The sequence below is a fragment of the Triticum aestivum genome, chromosome 7B (genome assembly GCF_018294505.1).
Source record: "Triticum aestivum cultivar Chinese Spring chromosome 7B, IWGSC CS RefSeq v2.1, whole genome shotgun sequence".
In the NCBI taxonomy this organism is placed as follows: domain Eukaryota; kingdom Viridiplantae; phylum Streptophyta; class Magnoliopsida; order Poales; family Poaceae; genus Triticum; species Triticum aestivum.
In genome coordinates, this window is record NC_057813.1 from 622,300,427 (window position 1) to 622,313,342 (window position 12,916).

Genomic DNA, 12,916 nt, shown 5'->3' on the forward strand with positions numbered 1-12,916 from the left:
AAAAACATTACTTTTGCTGTCTTTACTTTGTTACCGTTACCACCACTATCATATTACTTTGCTACTAAACACTTTGCTGCAGATATTAAGTTTCCAGGTGTGGTTGAATTGACAACTCAGCTGCTAATACTTGAGAATATTCTTTGGCTCCCCTTGGGTCGAATCAATAAATTTGGGTTGAATACTCTACCCTCGAAAACTGTTGCGATCCCCTATACTTGTGGGTTATCAAGACCTTTTTCTAGCGCCGTTGCCGGGGAGCATAGCTCTATTCTTTGAGTCACTTGGGATTTATATCTGCTGGACACTATGAAGAATTTGAAAGATGATCGAACTACTATTTTGCCCTCAACTAGGAGGGGAGGTAAGGGACTGCCATCTAGCTCTGCACTTGATTCACCTTCTGTTATGAGTAAGTTTGCGACACCTAAACCTACTACTGCTATTGATTCTGATATGTCGCATGTTATTGATGATGCCACTTCTGCTATGCACGATACTTATGATGAAACTACTTCTATGCTTGATACTATTGTGCCACTTGGTGAATTTCTTGATGAGCAAATTGTAGGTCTAGAGAAAGAGAAATTATTGAACCTGAACACGATGATGTTAGTGATGATGAACCTATGCCTTCTATTCCTGAGGGTTATCTTTTTAATGCTGAATCTTTTGAAGTTGTTCTTGCTTGCCAGGATAAACGTGAACGTAAGAGGTTGCTAGTTAAGTGGAGTAAAGAATCTTTTAGAGGTAGAATGAGACCCGACCCTACTTTTGCTACTTCACCTATCTGTGTTCCTGATCAGGATTATTATGATATTTCTGTCCATCCAGATATAATTACTTTGGCTGAATCTGATCCTTTTTATGGCTATGAATCTGAAACTGTTGGGGCACATCTTCATAAGTTAGATGATATAGCTGCCCTATTTACTAATAATCCGAGATCGCGCCACCTTTATTTAATCAAAATATTTCTGTTCTCATTAAAGGGTGATGCTAAGAAATGGTTTAATTCTCTTGATCCTGGTTGTGTGCAAAGTCCCCAGGATATGATTTATTACTTCTCTGCTAAATATTTCCCTGCAAATAAGAAACAAGCTGCTTTGAGGGAAATATACAATTTTGTGCAAATTGAAGAAGAGAGTCTCCCACAAGCTTGGGGGAGGCTTCTCAAGTTACTTAATGCTTTGCCTGATCATCCTCTTAAGAAACCTAAAATATTTGATATCTTTTATAATGGGCTAATCGATGCTTCCAGAGATTACCTGGATAGTTGTGCTGGTTCTCTTTTCAGGGAAAGAACACCGGATGATGCTGAAATTCTATTGAATAATATGTTGGCAAATGAAAATAATTGGGCACCTCCTGAGCCAACTCCCGAGCCAGCTCCTGAGCCAATTACTGAGCCTATTCCTAAACCAACTCCGAAGAAGAGAGGTGTTCTATTTCCCACTCCCGAAGATATGCAAGAGGCAAAGAAATCTATGAAATAAAAAGGTATTAAAGCTGAAGATGTTAAGAATTTACCTCCTATTGAAGAAATACATGGTCTTAATTTACCGCTTGTTGAAGAAGTGTATGATCTTAATTATATATTTACTGAAGAACCTCCCAATATCCCGACACATGTAGTAAAGGTAAATTCTCTCTATAGATATGACAAAGCTGAAGTCCCTCCTACTAAAATTGCTAGCCAGTGCTTGGATGAATTTGATGACTTTATGTTTAAGCAAGATGACTTTAATGCTTATTTTGGTAGACAATTAAAATAGAATACCTTTATGATTAAACGCTTGGGTGATTATATGGCTGATATTAGAGGTGAACTTAAACTTGTTAGCAAACATGCTTCTATGGTTACCACTCAAGTAGAACAAGTACTTAAAGCTCAGAAAGAAGTGCTTGATGAAATGAATAGTAAGAAAAATGATTATGCTGTTAGAGTGGCTACTAGAACTGGTAGAATGACTCAGGAACCTTTGTATCCTGAAGGCCACCCTAAGAGAATCGAGCAAGATTCTCAGAGAAATAATATTGATATACCTAGTTCTTCTAAGATGAAGAAAAAGAAAAAATGATAGGAGTGTGCAAACTTCTAGTGAACCTATTGCTAAACCACCTGATAATCCAAATGATATCTCTATGTCCGATGCTGAAACACAATCAGGTGATGAACATGAACCTAGTGATAATGTTAATGATAATGTTCATGTTGATGCTCAACCTAGTAACGATAATGATGTACAAGTTGAACCTGTTGTTGATCTTGATAACCCACAATCAAAGAATCAACGTTATGATAAAAGAGACTGCGTTGCTAGGAAACATGGTAAAGAAAGGGAACCATGGGTTCAGAAACCCATGCCTTTTCCTCCGAAACCATCCAAGAAAAAGGATGATGAGGATTTTGAGCACTTTGCTGAAATGATTAGACCCATCTTTTTGCGTATGCGATTAACTGATGTGCTCAAAACAAATCCTTATGCTAAGTACATGAAGGATATCATTACTAATAAAAGAAAGATACCTGAAGCTGAAATTTCCACCATGCTTGCTAATTACACTTTTAAGGGTGGAATACCAAAGAAACTTGGAGATCCAGGAGTACCTACTATACCATGCTCCATTAATAGAAATTATGTTAAAACTACTTTATGTGATCTTGGAGTCAGTGTTAGTGTTATGCCTCTCTCTTTATATCGTAGACTTGACTTGAATAAGTTGACACCTACTGAAATATCTTTGCAAATGGCTGATAAATCAACTGCTATACCTGTTGGTATTTGTGAGGATGTGCCTGTTGTAGTTGCAAATGTTACTATTTTAACAGACTTTGTTATTCTTGATATTCCCGAGGATGATAGTATGTCTATTATTCTTGGAAGACCTTTCCTTAATACTGTAGGGGCTGTTATTGACTGCAACAAAGGCAATGTCACTTTTCATGTTAATGGTAATGAGCATATGGTACACTTTCCGAGGAAACAACCTCAAGTTTATAGTATCAACTCTATTGGAAAAGTTCCATCGATTATATTTGGAGGTTTTGAATTTCCTCTCCCTACTGTCAAGAAAAAGTATGATATTCTTATTGTTGGGGATTTTCATATCACCGTTGAGGTAGCTTAGTGTTATTCGAAATTTCTCCGGTTCCGGGATTATTCGGAATGAGTTTGTTAACAAGACTTGATCAACCTTGTTAGTGGGTTCATTTTGATGATCACGAGATGGATGAAACTAGAAGCACAACCTTCTGTACCCTCTCTATATTTTCTGTTATTTAGTAGAAATAAAGTAAAATAGTATTTTTCTATCTGTTTCCTGACTTATCCGTGCAATATAAAAATATCCCGAAAATAAAAGTCCTCAGAATGCCATGCCAATTTAATATGATTTTTTCGGGAATATTTGAGAATTTACTGTGCAAAAATTACCACGGGGGGAGCTGCCACCTGGCCACGAGGGTGGAGGGCGCGCCCTACCCCCTGGGCACGCCCCCTGCCTCGTGGGCCCATGGTGGCCCTCCTCCACTTATTCCTGCACCCATCTTCTTCCTCTGCCTCACACAAACACGAAAAACCAACTCAAGCACGAGTTCCAGCCCCCGTTGCTGTGATTTTTGATCTCCTTGCTCAAAGCACCTCTCGCAAAACTGCTTGGGGAGATTGTTGCTTGGTATGTGACTCCTCCATTGGTCCAACTAGTTTTTGTTCTAGTGATTTATTCATCGCAAATTTGTGCTGCATAGGTGACCATGTTCTTGAGTTTGCATGTCATATTTATATGGTTCCAAGTAGTTCTAATGCTTTATATATGCTCTAGGCACTTGTATGAGTAGTTGCTATCAGTTTTATTGAAGTTGGTTCACTTTTATTTGAAGTTACTAAAACTTTCAGATTGTTTCAGAAATAATGAAGAGACTTTTCAGGGGCTCGTCGAGCCAAAGCTCTAAGGAAAAACAAAAGGAAGAAGAGGAGAAGCCCAAATTCAATTTGCCCCGCACCATGGAGGTCCGGCCGTGTGAATGGCCCTCCAATGACTTCTTGAGGAGAGCCGGGATTTATGATGATTTCGATCTATTAATTGAGAACGCCGGCCTCACCAACTTCCTCCGCGACCAACGTCATCAGTATCTCTTACTCACAAATACTTTTGTGCAAAACTTCTACTTTTTCCCTAAGAAATCACCTCCATAAGTAGAGTTTCATCTATATGACGTTGTTAAAAAGATGACATTAGCTGAATTCTGCGAGGTCTGTAGAATACCCTTTGAGGGCACCTTATATGAACCCCACCGTAACGAAGTAGAAGCTTTTATTAACACTATCACGGTGGGAGAAACCAGGAAGATTTCTGACGCAAGGATAACTAGCATACATTATCCTGTTTTACGCTACTTTGCCTTATTTGCTAGTCGTTGCTTGATTGGACGCGGGAACTGTGGGAACCTTAGTATTCCTGATATTATTATTTTGCTCCATGGTTTATACTGCAATAACTCTGTTAGTATGGGTGGAATTATTGCTAGACGGTTAAGTATAAACCGTACTAAGGGCCCCATCTTTGGAGGCATTTATGCTTCGCGCCTAGTTGAACATTTTGAAATACCTATTAGGCATGCGGAGAAAGAAGAAACAGCGCTGCCCCGTGCTTATTTAGATTACAAGAGTATGATAGTGCATGATTTTCTTATTAAGAGTCGCGATGGGGAGCTTAAATATAAATTATACTTTGATAAACATCACCCTGAGACTATTACTTTGCCTGCTCCTTATTTGTTTAACTTGTTTGCAGAACCTCACATCGTTCCGTGGTCGGCTGTTCAAGCCTATCGGAACCCTGCACCAGCCCCGGAGCCACAAGATGAGCCTCCGCGACTATCTGTTTATTCTTGGGATCCAGAGGAGGCTGCCAGCCAGTGGCAGTTAGAGTCTTCTTTGTCACACTACGACCCCAGCTACACCTACGGATATCCGCCAGGCCATCCCTGGCAATAGACCAACTTAGGCCAAAAGCCTAAGCTTGGGGGAGTACGTATTTCCCACCGACATTACATTTATGTTCACACACACCCATTGCTAAATGTCGGTGCTCATACTCTTTCACTGTAATATCCATGCTAGTTTAAATTTCTTTTTCCTGCTTTCTTCTTGTGTGTTTGATAAACCTTAAGAAAAACAAAAAAAATTAGTAGTAGTTTATTCTTCCTGCGGTAGTAGTAAGAATTAAAATGAAAACCCAAAAATATTTCCCGTTCTTCTTTTACTTGTTGGGAGCTTTCTCGTGTAAATAGTTTTTATTTCTTTTCCTTTCTTTGGAGGTCGAGAAGACCATATTGAAAATGCTTAGTGGCTCTTATATGCATGATTGATTATTTAAACTTAGAGCCCATATTACTTGTCTTCTCTCTTGAGTTGAATGCTTGCAGATTCCAGCTTAGTCCAATGCACGTACACTCTTATTATTATACACACCGTTCGGTCGTGCAAGTGAAAGGCAATAATGATGATATATGATGGACTTATTGGGAAGAGAAAAACTGGTATGAACTCGACCTCTCTTGTTTTTGTAAATATGATGATTCATCGTTCTTGATTCAGCTATTATGAAGTAAACATATTTGCAATGACATTTACAGATTATAGTTGCTTGTGCCATGCTTGATTAGCTATGAGTTATAATGGTTTACCTTGCGTGCCAACATGCTATTAGAATGATTATGATGTGGTATGATGGGGTGGTATCCTCCTTTAAATGCATTGAGTGACTCGACTTGGCACATGTTCACGCATATAGTTGAATCAAATCAACATAGCATTCATGATATTTATGTTCATGGTGGATTATATCCTATTCATGCTTGTACTCGGTGTGAATTAATTTTAATGCATGTTTACGACTGTTCTCGCTCTCTCAGTTGGTCGCTTCCCAGTCTTTTGCTAGCCTTCACCTGTACTAAGCGGGAATACTGCTTGTGCATCCAAACTCCTTAAACCCCAAAGTTATTCCATATGAGTCCACTATACCTACCTATATGCGGTATTTACCTGCCGTTCCAAGTAAATTTGTATGTGCCAAACTCTAAACCTTCAAATAAACATTCTGTTTTGCATGCTCGAATAGCTCATATGTCAACTAGAGCTGCCCTTATCTTCTGTGTTAGGCGGGTTATTCTCAAGAGGAGTGGACTCCGCTCCTCATTCACGAGAAAATGGCTGGTATCCGGGATGCCCAGTCCCATTATCCAAAAAGATCAAAGCAAATCAAAATAATTAAACAAAACTCCCCCTGGGACCCGTTGAATGTTGGAGGCACTCGTTGTTTCGAGCAAGCCATGGATTGATGCTTGTGGAGGAGGGGGAGTATAAACTTTACCATTCTGTTTGGGAACCGCCTATAATCTGTTTAGCATGGAAGATATCGTTGTCTTTTAGTTGTTATGTTGACAATGAAAGTATGCCGCTCAAAATATATTTTATCTCTAATTCAAAACCGAGCTCTAGCACCTCTACAAATCCCTGCTTCCCTCTGCGAAGGGCCTATCTATTTACTTTTATGTTGAGTCATCACCCTTCTTATTAAAAAGCACCCGCTGGAGAGCACACTGTCGTTTGCATTCATTATGATTGGTTTATATTGGGTATGACTTGACTGGATCTCTTTTACCATGAATTACAATGTTTAGTCAGTCCTTGATCTTTAAAGGTGCTCTGCATTTATGTTTTGCGGTCTCAGAAAGGGCTAGCGAGATACCATTTCGTTATATCATGTTATGATTATTTTGAGAAAGTGTTGTCATCCGAGTTTTATTATTATGGCTCGCTAGCTGATTATGCTATTGATATGAGTAATTGTGAAACCTACGTGTTATTGTGAGTATGGTTAGTTCATAATAATTGCTGAAACTTGAATGCTGGCTTTTCATGTTTACAACAACAAGAGCAAACAGAGTTTGTAAATTTTTTTCTTTTTCTCTTTCAGTTTGTCAACTGAATTGCTTGAGGACAAGCAAGGGTTTAAGCTTGGGGGACTTGATACGTCTCCATCGTATCTACTTTTCCAAATACTTTTGCCCTTGTTTTGGACTCTAACTTGTATGATTTGAATGGAACTAACCCGGACTGACGCTGTTTTCAACAGAATTGCCATGGTGTTGTTTTATGTGCAGAAAACAAAAGTTCTCGGAATGACCTGAAACTCCACGGAATATCTTAGAATAAATAATAAAAAATCCTTGCCAAAGATGAAGGCCAGGGGGCCCACACCCTGTTCACAAGGGTCGGGGGCGCGTCCCTCCCCCCTGGGCGCGCCCCCCTACCTCGTGGGCCCCCTGGTGGCCCTCCGACGCCAACTCCAACTCTATATATTTGCTTTCGGTGAGAAAAAAAATCAGAGAGAAAGTTTCATCGCGTTTTATGATACGGAGCCGCCGCCAAGCCCTAATCTCTCTCGCGAGGGCTGATCTCGAGTCCGTTCGGGGCTCTGGAGAGGGGGATTCGTCGCCGTCGTCATCATCAACCATCCTCCATCACCAATTTCATGATGCTCACCGCCGTGCGTGAGTAATTGCATCGTAGGCTTGCTGGACAGTGATGGGTTGGATGAGATTTATCATGTAATCGAGTTAGTTTTGTTAGGGTTTGATCCCTAGTATCCATTATGTTCTGAGATTGATGTTGCTATGACTTTGCTATGCTTAATGCTTGTCACTAGGGCCCGAGTGCCATGATTTCAGATCTGAACCTATTATGTTTTCATGAATATATGTGTGTTCTAGATCCTATCTTGCAAGTCTATAGTCACCTACTATGTGTTATGATTCGGCAACCCCGAAATGACAATAATCGGGACCACTCCCGGTGATGACCATAGTTTGAGGAGTTCAGGTATTCACTATGTGATAATGCTTTGTTCCGGTTCTCTATTAAAAGGAGACCTTAATATCCCTTAGTTTTCAATAGGACCCCGCTGCCACGGGAGGGTAGGACAAAAGATGTCATGCAAGTTCTTTCCCATAAGCACGTATGACTATTTACGGAATACATGCCTACATTACATTGATGAACTGGAGCTAGTTCTATGTCACCCTATGTTATGACTGTTACATGATGAACCACATCCGGCATAATTATCCATGACTGATCCGGTGCCTACGAGTTTTCCATATACTGGTTTTCGCTTATTTACTTTTCCGTTGCTACTGTTATCATCACTACAAAAATACCAAAAACATTACTTTTGCTGTCTTTACTTTGTTACCGTTACCACCACTATCATATTACTTTGCTACTAAACACTTTGCTGCAGATATTAAGTTTCCAGGTGTGGTTGAATTGACAACTCAGCTGCTAATACTTGAGAATATTCTTTGGCTCCCCTTGTGTCAAATCAGTAAATTTGGGTTGAATACTCTACCCTCGAAAACTGTTGCGATCCCCTATACTTGTGGGATATCAGTCACCAATGTAGAATTTTGTAGAACCGTGTAGTGTGCTTGAGACCAAGAATGCACGTCCCTACATACTATTGAGTCCCCTCATAGCGTGCCTTTTCCACCCAGTCTCCCCTCATACCGCGATTGAGGGAGACATCTTCTTAAGGTCAAGAATGAAGTCAACAAAAAACCCAATGACATTCTCTGTTTGATGGCCCATGGAGATGTTTCCTTCTGGCCTAGCGTGGTTACGAACATATTTCTTTATGACTCCCATAAACCTCTCAAAGGGTAACATATTGTGTAGAAATACAGGGCCCAGAACGACAATCTCGTCGACTAGATGAATTAGGACGTGCGTCATGATATTGAAGAAGGATGGTGGGAACACCAGCTCGAAACTCACAAGACATTGCGCCACATCACTCCTTAACCTTGGTAGGATTTCTGGATGGATCACCTTCTGAGAGATTGCATTGAGGAATAAACATAGCTTCACAATGGCTAATCGAAAGTTTTCCGGTAGAAGCCCCCTCAATGCAACCGAAAGCATTGCGTCATAATCACGTGGCAGTCATGAGACTTTAGGTCTGGAACTTTTTCTCTGCCATATTTTTTATTCCCTTTATATTCGATGAGTAGCCAGACATGACCTTCCTACTGAGCAGGCATTCAAAGAAGATTTCCTTCTCTTCTTTGGTAAGAGCATAGCTGGCAGGACCTTCATACTACTTTGGAGGCATGCCGTCTTTTTCGTGCAAATGTTGCAGGTCCTCCCGTGCCTCCGCAGTATCTTTTGTCTTCCCATAGACACCCAAGAAGCCTAGCAGGTTCACGCAAAGGTTCTTCGTCACGTGCATCACGTTGATTGAAGAGCAGACCTCTAGGTCTTTCCAGTAGGGTAGGTCCCAAAATATAGATTTCTTCTTCCACATGGGTGCGTGTCCCTCAGCGTCATTCGGAACAGATAGTCCGCCTTGACCCTTTCCGAAGATTACTTTTAAATCATTGACCATAGCAAGTACGTGACCACTGGTACGCATGGCGGGCTTCTTCCGGTGATCTGCCTCGCCTTTGAAGTGCTTGCCTTTATTTCGACATTGATGCTTGGTCGGAAGGAATTGACGATGCCCCGGGTAAACATTCTTCCTGCATTTGTCCAGGTATATACTTTCGGTGTCATCTAAACAGTGCGTGCATGCGTGGTATCCCTTGTTTGTATGTCCTGAAAGGTTACTGAGAGCAGGCCAATCATTGATGGTGACAAACAGCAACGCATGCGGGTCAAATTCCTTCTGTTTGTGCTCATCCAACGCACGTACACCGTTTCTAATCCACAGCTGTAAAAGTTCTTCAACTAATGGCCTTAGGTACACATCAATGTCGTTGCCGGGTTGCTTAGGGCCTTGGATGAGAACTGGCATCATAATGAACTTCCGCTTCATGCACAACCAAGGAGGAAGGTTATAGATACATAGAGTCATGGGTCAGGTGTTGTGATTGCTGCTCTGCTACCCGAAAGGATTAATGCCATCCACGCTTAAACCAAACCATGCGTTCCTTGCGTCACCTGCAAACTCCTCGCAGTACTTTCTCTCGATTTTTCTCCACTGCGACCCGTCAGCGGGTGCTCTCAACTTCCCGTCTTTCTTACGGTCATCTCTGTGCCATCACATGAACTTGGCATGCTCTTTGTTTCTGAACAGGCGTTTCAACCATGGTATTATAGGAGCATACCACATCACCTTGGCAGGAACCCTTTTCCAGGGGCGCTCGCCGTCAACATCGCCAGGGTCATCTCATTTGGTCTTATACCGCAATGCACCGCATACCGGGCATGCGTTCAAATCCTTGTACGCACCACGGTACAAGATGCAGTCATTAGGGCATGCATGTATCTTATGCACCTCCAATCCTAGAGGGCAAACAACCTTCTTTGCTGCATACGTACTGTCGGGCAATTCGTTATCCTTTGGAAGCTTCTTCTTCAATATTTTCAGTAGCTTCTCAAATCCTTTGTCAGGCACACCATTCTCTACCTTCCACTGCAGCAATTCCAGTACGGTACCGAGCTTTGTGTTGCCATCTTCGCCATTGGGTTACAAACCTTTTTTGTGATCCTCTAGCATGCGATCGAAATTCACCTTCTCCTTTTCACTTTCGCACTGACTCCTTGCATCAACAATGACCCGGCGGAGATCAACATCGGGCACATCATCTGGTTCCTCTTGATCTTCAACAGCTTCCCACGTTGCAACATCACCATATTCAGGGGGCACATAGTTGTCATCGTCCTCTTCTTTTTTGTTGTCTTCCATCATAACCCCTATTTCTCGGTGCTTGGTCCAAACATTATAGTGTGGCATGAAACACTTCTCAAGCAGATGGATGTGAAGGGTTTTCCGGTTAGAGTAAGACTTCGTATTCTCACAGAGAGGGCATGGACAACACATAAAACCATTCTGCTTGTTTACCTCAGCCAATTTGAAAAAATCATGCACACCCTTAATGTACTCAGAGGTGTGTCTGTCATCGTGCATCCATTGCCGGTTCATCTCTGTGCATTATATATAATTAAGTGTGTCAAAAACCATTACATAACATCATGAATAGATAATTAAGTGACCCAATTAATATCAATTCATCATCACTATAAAACCAAAGTACATACATAGTTCTTGTTGAACAACATATAGCTCTCCAGAGCATCTAATTAATTAAAACATACATGAAAACTATGTAAAACATTTCAATGCGAAAACAAATACGATCATAATCGCAACCAAGGTAACAATTGATCCAACGGCATAATGATACCACCTCGGTATGAATGACATATTTTTTAATCTTTCTAATCTTCAAGCGCATTGCATTCATCTTGATCTTGTGATCATCGACGACATCCGCAACATGCAACTCCAATATCATCTTCTCCTCCTCAATTTTTTTTATTTTTTCCCTCAAGAGATTGTTTTCTTCTTCAACTAAATTTAACCTCTCGACAATAGGGTCGGTTGGAATTTCTGGTTCACATACCTCTTAGATAAATAAAATCTATCTCACATTGGTCGGCATAATTATCATAAATAATAAATGAACCAAATTGTTATAAAGATAATATATACCACATCCGAATCATAGACAGGACGAGGGCCGACGGGGGCGGATACCAAAACCATCGCACTAAATAATAAGAAGGAATAATAGAAGTAAGAAAATTATACAAGTACCTATCTAAACATACAAGTAAGAATTTTTTTCCTTTCAGAAAGAAGATAAGAACAAGAGGCTCACCACGGTGGTGCCGGCGACGAGATCGGCGCGGGCGATCGACGGTGGTGAAGACGGGGACGGGACGTGACGGACCGCTAAACCTAGACAAATGAGGAAAATGGAGCTTGGAGGTCGAGCTTGGAGAGGAGAAAGCTTAAGTAGCGTGGCTCGGGCATTCCATCGAACACCTCATGTGCATAGGAGGTGAGCTAGAGCACCACAAAACCCTCCCCTCAACGGTCAGAAAAAACAGGGCACTCCACTGCTCTGCTCGGGGGCGAGCGGTATATATAGGCATGTCATTGGTCCCAGTTCGTGGCATGAACCAGGGCTAAAGGGCGGCCTTTGGTCCCAGTTCAAGCCACCAACCGGGACCAATGGTGGTGGGCCAGGAGCGAGGCCCATTGGTCCCGGTTCGTCATACCAACCGAGACCAAAGGGGCCAGATGAACCGAGACCAATGCCCCCACGAGGCCCGACGGGCCCCTGGCCTCACGAACCGGGACCAATGGGCCCATGGGTCCCAGTTCGTGACTGAACCGGGACTAATGGGCTTATCTGGCCCGAACATATGCCCTATTTTCTACTAGTGGATCTTCGCCTCCGCCGATCCGTTCGAAGATAGAACATGTTTTCACCTCGGCCAACACTCACTGCCACCAAACGTCACACCTAGGCAACCACGCCACCCACACGGCCATGGTGATCGGGCAGCACCAAGCCACGGGCTCTGCCCAAGAGCACCGCGCTACCACCACCAGGGCCGCTGCCCTGGTATCCAAGACCTTGACACCACCTCACCCGAGACCCGTCGCAACCCCAACCAAAGAGACGAACCAAAAGGTCCCACCTTTCGCCGCCCTGGGCGACCCCCAGCATCGAGACCCAATAGGCCGGCCAGAGCTGGCATCCACCGACCCGTCCTACTACCCCGAGCGCGAGACGAGCTTGGTCCTACTGCACTGTGCACGAGACAAGCTCGGTCCTGCAGCACGGGGCGCGAGACGAGCGATGGACCGCAGCTGGGAGAGGGCCAGCCCTTCGATGGGAGTAGCGCTCGGGCGACGAGTAGATGGGAAGAAGGTCGAAACGGTCCAATCATAGACGAGACGACGCCGGAGAAGCCGGCCGCCGCCGCTGACAGATCCGTCGAGCCACCATGACACCGCCACGACATCGGGAGGCCAACATCACGCCCGGACCTCC